The sequence below is a fragment of the Haliotis cracherodii genome, unplaced genomic scaffold, assembly GCF_022045235.1.
Source record: "Haliotis cracherodii isolate W230 unplaced genomic scaffold, xgHalCrac1.p SCAF_1, whole genome shotgun sequence".
In the NCBI taxonomy this organism is placed as follows: Eukaryota; Metazoa; Mollusca; class Gastropoda; order Lepetellida; family Haliotidae; genus Haliotis; species Haliotis cracherodii.
In genome coordinates, this window is record NW_027266264.1 from 37,858,196 (window position 1) to 37,869,912 (window position 11,717).

Below are 11,717 nucleotides of genomic sequence, written 5' to 3' on the forward strand. Positions count from 1 at the left end.
AGGGGATGGGTTGAATGTGTTTGTTGCCACTAGTAAGGGGATGGGTGGAATGTGTTTATGCCACTAGGAAGGAGATGGGTGAAATGTGTTTGATGCCACCAAGAAGGGTATGGGTGGAATGTGTTTGTTGCCACTAAGAAGGGGATGGGTGGAATGTGTTTGTTGCCACTAAGAAGGGGATGGGTTGAATGTGTTTGATGCCACTATGAAGGAGATGGGTGGAATGTGTTTATGCCAATATGAAGGAGATGGTGGAATGTGTTTATGCCACTAAGAAGGAAATGGGTGGAATGTGTTTAATGCCACCAAGAAGGGGATGGGTGGAATGTGTTTTTGCCACCAAGAAGAAGATGGATGGAATGTGTTTGATGCCACTAGGAAGGGGATGGGTGGAATGTGTTTATGCCACTAGGAAGGGGATGGGTGGAATGTGTTTATGCCACTAGGAAAGGGATGGGTGGAATGTGTTTGATGCCACTAGGAAGGGGATGGGTGGAATGTGTTTATGCCACCAAGAAGGGGATGGGTGGAATGTGTTTGATGCCCCTAGGAAGGGGATGGGTGGAATGTGTTTATGCCATTAGGAAGGGGATGGGTGGAATGTGTTTATGCCACTAGGAAGGAGATAGGTGGAATGTGTTTATGCCACCAAGAAGGGGATGGGTGGAATGTGTTTGATGCCACCAAGAAGGGGATGGGTGGAATGTGTTTTTGCCACTAGGAAAGGGATGGGTTGAATGTGTTTGTTGCCACCAAGAAGGAGAAGGGTGGGATGTGTTTATGCCACTAGGAAGGAGAATGGTGGAATGTGTTTGATGCCACTAAGAAGGGGATAGGTTGAATGTGAGGGTGTGTGTTTGATGCATCCACGGAGGAGATGCCGGGATATGTTTGATGCATACACGGAAGTGATGCTGGGATGTGTTTGATGCATACACGGAAGTGATGCTGGGATGTGTTTGATGCATCCACGTAGGAGATGCTGGGATGTGTTTCATAACCTCCACAGAGGAGATGCTGGGATGTTTGATGCATCCACGGAGGAAAAGCTGGGATGTGTTTGATGCATCCACGGAAACATGCTAGGATGTGTTTGATGCATCCACGGAGGAGATGCTGGGATGTGTTTGATGCATCCACGGATGACATGCTAGGATGTGTTTGATTCATCCACGGAGGAGATGATGAGATTTGGTTCATAACCTCCACGGAGGAGATGCTGGGATGTGCTTGAGGCCTCCACGGAGGGGATGCTGGGGTGTGTTTCATAGCCTCCACGGAGGAGATGCTGGGTTGTTTGATGCATACACGGAGGAGATGCCGGGGTGTGTTTGATGCATCCACGGAGGAGATGGTGGCATGTGTTTAACGCCTCCACGCAGTAGATGAGTAGAATGAGTTCAATCCTACCAGGAAGGATGTCGCTGAGATGTGCTCAATCATTACTGGAGAAACGTTTTATCTATAAAAACAATCCGCCTTATTTATGTTGTCTCGGTCGAATGTTTGCACCTTAGGATGGAGATGACAATTGGCATTTCTGTGATTGCACACAAATATATACAAAGATCAACCCATAGCTATATTTCTGACATATAGTCATTGCCTGGACGCCCTCTCTTTAAATCAATTATATTATTTAAAGGTGATTGATTATCTGTAACGGAATAGATAACGACATTATTCTATTTTATATTCTTGTAAAAATACCAACAGTTCCATTATTACTCTACAAAGATTAGTTGTGTTAGAACGTACATATAGTGTGATGTTTGCCGGTACATAACTGCTATTTCTGTGTATTCCGTGTAAACACAGATCGATCAAATTATGAACTTAAACAGTTATATACACACAAGCACGTATATACACTAGAAATAATATATGTGTGAAAGTATGAAAGCATCTTTATGTTTATGGCGGCCGGTCTACCAACACCGTGTTTAATAACAATAATAACAACAATAACAATACGCCCTCGTCGATCCTTCCTTCCTCACAAGAACCACAGGAAGACGACCGTTGACAGGTGAACTGTGGGAGGGGGGCGATATTGGAAGAACAAAGGGTGTACAATTATGTTGAAGTCGACGTCAGCTGATTGTAATTTGTATGACATTATGAAAACGGGATGCAGAATCAAATGAATAATTGCCCAAGTTACAGTGTAGCATCCCAGTTACAATGAACGATCTGTATGACTAGAATTCACGCCTTTATTGCACGTCCTGGGTCATTGTCTCCCGCCCAGAACAGTATGTGTACACCGGTTGCCTGGTCACTAATACACATCCCACGTCATGTTCGGCCGTCTTGTGTTCTGTGCTAACGTAGACCGCAGGGCTGTAGGTTTGAGATGTTAACTGCTGAAGAAATATATTCTATCAGCAGGATCGATGTGCTTACACGTATGTTTCTGTAGGAAAAAGCAATCTGACAAATAGGGTTTAAGGTGTCTATTCTTAATCACAGTGTTCACGTATTATGTAATAAAACTGTACACATTGTAGATAAACTACATATCGATTTAAATAATTGAATTGTGATTTTCAAGGTAAACCTTTTAAATTATAATATGACGGGATTACAGAAAGTCATTTATGTCAGAAAGGTTTGCTGTATTATGTACCACTACCGTGTATCCCTGTGTGTCAGTTAATCTATACCATTCTAATCCCCAGGAAATGATGGCATTAGCAGTGTGAAATAGTTAGCCCGCATACATATCTTATTTAGGAATTACGTTAGTGGTTGATTAAAGTATTGGTTGAATGAGGTTTTTTAGTGAGTATTTCAATGGTTTCTTTGGGTTTGAACGACTCCTTCAGTGAGTGGACAAAGTATACTGACTGAGTTGGTGAATGATTGTTGAATGATTGATGGAGTGAGTGAATGGGCGAATGATTAATTAACTTGTTGGGGGCGTAACCGAGTGGTTCTAATACACCCACTAGGAATGCGAAAGTTATCCAACTCAACACAGAAGGGTTATAAATATGTTCCATCGATAAGAAATGCAGTCAGTAACATGAGCGATCTGCCCTTTTATTTTTTTAATATATACCCGCATATTTCTTTATGATTAGAAACACCATCTATTATATTATTACCGCCATTGCTTATAACTCCAATTTAAGAATCCAATATATCTACGTATTTGTCTTAAGGATACCATTTATGGATATATGGTTTTTTTATCGACCAGTTCTTGAGGAATTACCATCAACAACAACAACAACAACAACAACAACAACAACAACAACAACAACAACAGAAACAACAACTACAAAGTTTCTTTCGGGCAGACGGGCATTTACATGCATATTATGACGGTACCTGGGAGATAAACAACACATTTACGTGAATAACTTCTGGCTTCAACTTTCTTGGCAAGGTAAAACAGAAACATGTTGCCCAAAATGTAATGTTTCTCTTGTCAATACACAGATAATCTCTTCATTCTCTTTATTTGATTAATTGATTAAAACAGATTGGAATTGGGAGAACTAAATGCATGAATTATCAACTAAAAATCGAAGGAAGAACATACTTTGACTTCATAGATAGCTTATGCATACGAATGCAAGATGCACGTGTAAAATGTAAGTTGTAAGACAAAGACATGACTTCAATGTTCAAATATTACACAAACAGTTCTCGAAACCGTTGTTGGTGTTATTTCTATTACTGCAGCTCAAACTGTGTGTAAAGTTTTTGTCTATAATAGCAGTTTTTTTCCCATTTTAAGAGTAAACTTCACCCAGCAACACTATTCCATTTGCATGCAAGGAAACGCTCAAACAACATTTCCAGGGAAGCATAGAGTACATTCATTATGACGAATCGATAACAATGGTTGTTTTTTATATTGCAAAGATACTGATCGATGTGTTGATGCAAACATGGTCAGGTCCTAAAGGGATTTGTACACACTGGATATTCATTTACGCATGGCGGTCGTGTATCGTTGGCTGCATGTAAACAACAATGCACTTCTGGAAGGCACCATCACCCACACTGACATTGATCTGTTGGATGCCATCACCAGGGGACTTAGGTGCCTGTATGGTTTAATGAGGGTACCTGACATTGATCTGTTGGATGCCATCACCAGGGGACTTAGGTGCCTGTATGGTTTAATGAAGGTACCTGACATTGATCTGTTGGATGCCATCACCAGGGGACTTAGGTGCCTGTATGGTTTAATGAAGGTACCTGACATTGATCTGTTGGATGCCATCACCAGGGGACTTAGGTGCCTGTATGGTTTAATGAGGGTACCTGACATTGATCTGTTGGATGCCATCACCAGGGGACTTAGGTGCCTGTATGGTTTAATGAAGGTACCTGACATTGATCTGTTGGATGCCATCACCAGGGGACTTAGGTGCCTGTATGGTTTAATGAAGGTACCTGACATTGATCTGTTGGATGCCATCACCAGGGGACTTAGGTGCTTGTATGGTTTAATGAAGGTACCTGACATTGATCTGCTGGATGACATCACCAGGGGACTTAGGTGCCTGTATGGTTTAATGAAGGTACCTGACATTGATCTGTTGGATGCCATCACCAGGGGACTTAGGTGCCTGTATGGTTTAATGAAGGTACCTGACATTGATCTGTTGGATGCCATCACCAGGGGACTTAGGTGCCTGTATGGTTTAATGAAGGTACCTGACATTGATCTGTTGGATGACATCACCAGGGGACTTAGGTGCCTGTGTGGTTTAATGAAGGTACCTGACATTGATCTGTTGGATGCCATCACCAGGGGACTTAGGTGCTTGTATGGTTTAATGAAGGTACCTGACATTGATCTGTTGGATGCCATCACCAGGGGACTTAGGTGCCTGTATGGTTTAATGAAGGTACCTGACATTGATCTGTTGGATGCCATCACCAGGGGACTTAGGTGCCTGTATGGTTTAATGAAGGTACCTGACATTGATCTGCTGGATGACATCACCAGGGGACTTAGGTGCCTGTATGGTTTAATGAAGGTACCTGACATTGATCTGTTGGATGCCATCACCAGGGGACTTAGGTGCCTGTATGGTTTAATGAAGGTACCTGACATTGATCTGCTGGATGACATCACCAGGGGACTTAGGTGCCTGTGTGGTTTAATGAAGGTACCTGACATTGATCTGTTGGATGACATCACCAGGGGACTTAGGTGCCTGTATGGTTTAATGAGGGTACCTGACATTGATCTGCTGGATGACATCACCAGGGGACTTAGGTGCCTGTGTGGTTTAATGAAGGTACCTGACATTGATCTGTTGGATGACATCACCAGGGGACTTAGGTGCCTGTATGGTTTAATGAGGGTACCTGACATTGATCTGCTGGATGACATCACCAGGGGACTTAGGTGCCTGTGTGGTTTAATGAAGGTACCTGACATTGATCTGCTGGATGGGATCACCAAGGTGGATGTCGTAGCCGATGATCTTTTATCTGCTTCCCTTTTGGAAAACAAACCCAAATGTGAATTTGGAGACATAAATATCTCTTGAATGTTGTTAGGAAGGGCGAGATAAATACAATGCAAACAGGCCGTTGTGAATAGTCCAATTATCGACTGAATTTCTTGGCTGATCAATCCCTTTGAATATGATGTTTGTTTGTCAAGCAAATGGTGTTAAACTACACTATCGATGTATTGTTTTCCTGTAGACCTAAATGTGAAAAAGGCTATATCTATAGGTGACAGATCGATACCAGGTCGCTCCGGTACCGCGTCACTTTGGACTTTTATGTTGTTGCCATTGATTCAACGTACATTGACATCATTGCTACGGCAGCCCGCGGGGTACAGATGGAGACGGAGACAATATCATAAATCAATTATCATAGCGGGTATAGAATGTGTGGTGGACTGATGGATTCGAACATACTGTGATAAGTATTGCAGAACGTATTATACAACATGCAACATGATGCCAAAGGCAACATGGAAAACTGACTGAAAAGATACGATAATAGTTGGTCATAAAGTGTGCACTGATATATGTGTTTACGATATGTGTACAAATGTGCCTGTAGAAGCATGTTGGTGATGTGTGTAGAGGCGTATGTGTAGATATGTATGGAAGCATATTTATAGATGTGTGCTGAAGTATTCGTGTAGATGTGTGCAGAAGCATGTTGGTAGAGGTAGGTAGAAGCATGTTGGTAGGTAGAAGCAGCATGTTGTTAGATGTGTGTAGAAACATGTTGGTAGAGGTGTGTAGAAACATGTTGGTAGAGGTGTGTAGAAGCATGTTGGAAGGTGTGTGTAGAAGCATGTTGGTAGGTGTGTGTAGAAGCATGTTGGTAGAGGTGTGTAGAAGCATGTTGGTAGATGTGTGTAGACACATGTTGGGAGGTGTGAGTAGAAGCATGTTGGTAGGTGTGTGTAGAAGCATGTTGGTAGATGTGTGTAGACACATGTTGGTAGATGTGTGTAGAAGCATGTTGGTAGATGTGTGTAGACACATGTTGGTAGATGTGTATAGACACATGTTGATAGATGTGTGTAGAAACATGTTGGTAGAGGTGTGTAGAAGCATGTTGGTAGATGTGTGTAGACACATGTTGGTAGATGTGTGTAGAAGCATGTTGGTAGATGTGTGTAGAAGCATGTTGGAAGGAAGATGCATGTTGGTCTATGTGTGTAGACACATGTTGGTAGATGTGTGTAGACACATGTTGGTAGATGTGTGTAGAAGCATGTTGGTAGATGTGTGTAGACACATGTTGGTAGATGTGTGTAGAAGTATGTTGGTAGATGTGTGTAGACACATGTTGGTAGATGTGTGTAGAAGCATGTTGGTAGGTAGATGCATGTTGGTAGATGTGTGTAGAAGCATGTTGGTAGATGTGTGTAGACACATGTTGGTAGATGTGTGTAGACACATGTTGATAGATATGTGTAGAAACATGTTGGTAGAGGTGTGTAGAAGCATGTTGGTAGATGTGTGTAGACACATGTTGGTAGATGTGTGTAGGAGCATGTTGGTAGATGTGTGTAGAAGCATGTTGGTAGGTAGATGCATGTTGGTAGATGTGTGTAGACACATGTTGGTAGATGTGTGTAGACACATGTTGGTAGATGTGTGTAGAAGCATGTTGGTAGGTAGATGCATGTTGGTAGATGTGTGTAGACACATGTTGGTAGATGTGTGTAGACACATGTTGGTAGATGTGTGTAGAAGCATGTTGGTAGATGTGTGTAGACACATGTTGGTAGATGTGTGTAGAAACATGTTGGTAGGTGTGTGTAGAAACATGTTGGTAGGTGTGTGTAGAAGCATGTTGGTAGGTGTGTGTAGAAGCATGTTAGTAGGTGTGTGTAGAAGTATTTTGGTAGGTGTGTGTAGATGCAAGAACTGTAGATATGTGTTTTCGGTTCCATATACAATGTCAGATAATGTGATCAACACAAACCTAGTTATAAAACACAAATCGATGAAACTGATCAGCCAGCTTCATTACAGTCATCCACGTGACATGTCACAGCGGCCACTGGTCAGCCAACTACACGTGTTAGTGGTGACATGATTGCACAATGCATCACAACAGTGACACACGACAAACAGCTAGATAACTGTCTATTCACTTTATCAAATGTTATTAACCCGAGGAGAATTCACCCGATAGTTGACACGCTTCGAGGAATCAATCATGCTGTCAGCTGCCATGTTTATGGCGGTGTTGCTTGTGTTGCAAGAGAATGGACTTTGTCAAGGTTCAGTAACATGGTGTACAGTTGTGGAGGCAGGCATGATAATTAATGCCACTCTTGTGCAGAATTAGCAGTGTTAATCCTCTAGGTTTGATTGCACTATTTATGTACCAAAGATGAAACTGTTAGCATGTATGGCGGACTATTTCATCGACATGATCTGATACGGTAAATATATAGCGGGCACGACAATAACGACTGACCTCATTACCTGATTAGGACGCGTGGCATAATTAATCTTTTCCTTTTCCCACATATAACTGTTTTTGAATCTGCATGACTCATATCTAACAATTACAATATGTGGCTCAATATGTATCAATTATATTATAACTATCTATATATGTATGTTATCTACCACTTCTGTATGTACACCATGTCTGTGGGCATAATCTGAAATGTAGCTTCTGGCCGAAACCTCCAAGTAAACCAAACTGAATAATCATATTAATAAAACATTATTAGTAACCTTATTCACATTCAGATACTCATTGAAGCTTACGAAAAAGATACGATAATAGTTGGTCATAAAGACAGGTGCAGGAATGTGTTCGTTAGTTTACCAATACGAATACGTGTGTATGTGTGTATGTGTGTATGTGTAAGTGTGCACTGATATATGTGTTTACGATATGTGTACAAATGTGCCTGGAGAAGCATGTTGGTGATGTGTTTAGAGGTGTATGTGTAGATATGTATGGAAGCATATGTATAGATGTGGGCTGAAGTATTCGTGTAGATGTGTGCAGAAGTATGTTGGTAGAGGTAGGTAGAAGCATGTTGGTAGGTAGAAGCAGCATGTTGTTAGATGTGTGTAGAAGTATGTTGGTTTAGGTGTGTAGAAGTATGTTGGTAGAGGTAGGTAGAAGCATGTTGGTAGTTGTGTGTAGAAGCATGTTGGTAGGTGTGTGTAGAAGCATTTTGGTAGTGGTGTGTAGAAGCATGTTGGTAGTGGTGTGTAGAAGCATGTTGGTAGGTGTGTGTAGAAGCATGTTGGTAGGTGTGTGTAGAAGCATGTTGGTAGGTGTGTGTAGAAGCATGTTGGTAAAGGTGTGTAGAAGCATGTTGGTAGGTGTGTGTAGAAGCATGTTGGTAGATGTGTGTAGAAGCATGTTGGTAGATGTGTGTAGAAGCATGTTGGTATGTGTGTGTAGACACATGTTGGTATGTGTGTGTAGACACATGTTGGTAGATGTGTGTAGAAGCATGTTGGTAGAGGTGTGTGTAGAAGCATGTTGGTACATGTAGGTGTGTACAGAAGCATGTTGGTAGAGGTGTGTCAGCTGTCATGTTTATGGCTGTGTTGCTTGTGTTGCAAGAGAATGGACATTGTCAAGGTCCATAATCTGAAATGTAGCTTCTGGCCGAAACCTACAAGTAAACCAAACTGAATAATCATATTAATAAAACATTATTAGTAATCTTATTTACATTCAGATACTCATTGAAGCTTATCAACCCAAGATTGCATAAGTGCCCGGTCATATAGTTGACAATCACATACTAATTCATGTTTTGATAAACTTAATCATTTCTCTTACCTGCCTCCGATAAGGAAAGTGGCTGGGTTATCGTTAAACACGAATTGAAAAAGTAAAATTAAAAAAAAAACACTCTGAAAACAAAGAGGTATCGAGTTTTGGTAATGGTAACTCCGTTGGCCTGTGGGCAAGTGAACAGCGAATTGATTGGCTGTACCTGCGCACAGGTTCGTCACAGCAACGGAAACGGCAGCAACAACATTAGGGCGCCGCATTAGTCGACGCACGGAGCTACAACGTCGCAGGTATTCGAGTCTACTACCCCATCGGTTGAATGGCCTTGATCCATGAACATCAAGCTCGAAGTCTGCGCTAGACAGAAAAGTACAATGCTGGCAGATCAGGGACAGCTTTTTACTGACGAAAGCAGATTCTGCATATTCCTTGGTTATGGTTATGTATGTAAGTATGTATGTATGTATGTATGAATGCATGCATGTACAAATAAACCAACGTGACAAGTGTTCACTGGTATGTATATTAAAACAAATAAACCAACGTCACAAGTGTTCACTGGTATGCATATTAACACAAATAAACCAACGTCACAAGTGTTCACATGTGTGTATATTAACACAAATAAACCAACGTCACAAGTGTTCACTGGTATGTATATTAACACAAATAAACCAACGTCACAAGTGTTCACTGGTATGTATATTAACACAAATAAACCAACGTCACAAGTGTTCACATGTATGTATATTAACACAAATAAACCAACGCCACAAGTGTTCTCATGTATGTATATTGACACAAATAAACCAACATCACAAGTGTTCACTGGTATGTATGTTAGTACGATGTGTGTTAGTACAAATAAACAAGCGTAAAAGTTTTCACAAGGATGTATATTAACACAAATAAACCGACGTGACAATATTGCACATGTATGTAACATAAGTAATGTTAAACCAACCAGATGAGTATGCACATGCATGTATATCAACACAAATAGACGGACGTCATAAGTATGCACATGTACGTATATCAACACAAATAGACGGACGTCATAAGTATGCACATGTACGTATATCAACACAAATAGACGGACGTCATAAGTATGCACATGTACGTATATCAACACAAATAGACGGACGTCATAAGTATGCACATATACGTATATCAACACAAATAGACGGACGTCATAAGTATGCACATGCATGTATATCAACACAAATAGACGGACGTCATAAGTATGCACATGCACGTATATCAACACAAATAGACGGACGTCATAAGTATGCACATGTACGTATATCAACACAAATAGACGGACGTCATAAGTATGCACATGTACGTATATCAACACAAATAGACGGACGTCATAAGTATGCACATGTACGTATATCAACACAAATAGACGGACGTCATAAGTATGCACATGCATGTATATCAACACAAATAGACGGACGTCATAAGTATGCACATGTACGTATATCAACACAAATAGACGGACGTCATAAGTATGCACATGTACGTATATCAACACAAATAGACGGACGTCATAAGTATGCACATGTACGTATATCAACACAAATAGACGGACGTCATAAGTATGCACATGTACGTATATCAACACAAATAGACGGACGTCATAAGTATGCACATGCATGTATATCAACACAAATTAACAACATGGGAAACATGTACGTTTATGTATACCAACACAAATGCTCTTTGTAAAAACTCATCTTTTATTGAACTTGTACATTCCCTTCTCCAGCTCGATTGTCAAAACGCAATGAAAGGGCACAGGAATGGTTACAATGGTTTACAGTTTTGTACAGTTTTCCCAAGTGCGCTGTGGGACGCCTATTGTCATCACGAAAACAGTATTAGAATGTAATGGTGTGGGATAAATTAAAGCTTATTGAATCAAAATCAAATCACAATAAAACCAATGACATTGCTTCCTCTCAAGCAGTCCCGGGGGCTGCCAACACGTTAAATCCGAGCGATGCTTGTGTGTGTATCCCTTTCAATTGTCATGACAAACACGTAACGATAGTTCGTAACATCACCGGATCTCTCGGCGACGTATTATCAATCTGTACAAGTTGTCATGCCGCTATAAACTCCTCACATGAACCTGTATAAACCGTTCACTACTTCCGACTGCCAGTAGACAGTGAGTCTAGGCATTATATACCTAACTGCGTTTGGCAGTAGGTTGGACTTTGCCGATCAATGGTGAAAGTAGTGATGACGGACCAGGTGGTCACACTGCAATGGTGACGTTCATGGCATATGTTTCATGCGCAATGCAGGTAATACAAATTGTTAGAATTAAAACCCCAGTTACATGTATTACACACATACACGCACACACGCGAACAAACATTTTGTCTTTGAAAGTAGAATGAATGAGTTAATGATGAAGAAAGGAAGACAGAAAACTCCATTAACGATATATGTATCGTCCAAGGTACATTTTATAGTGG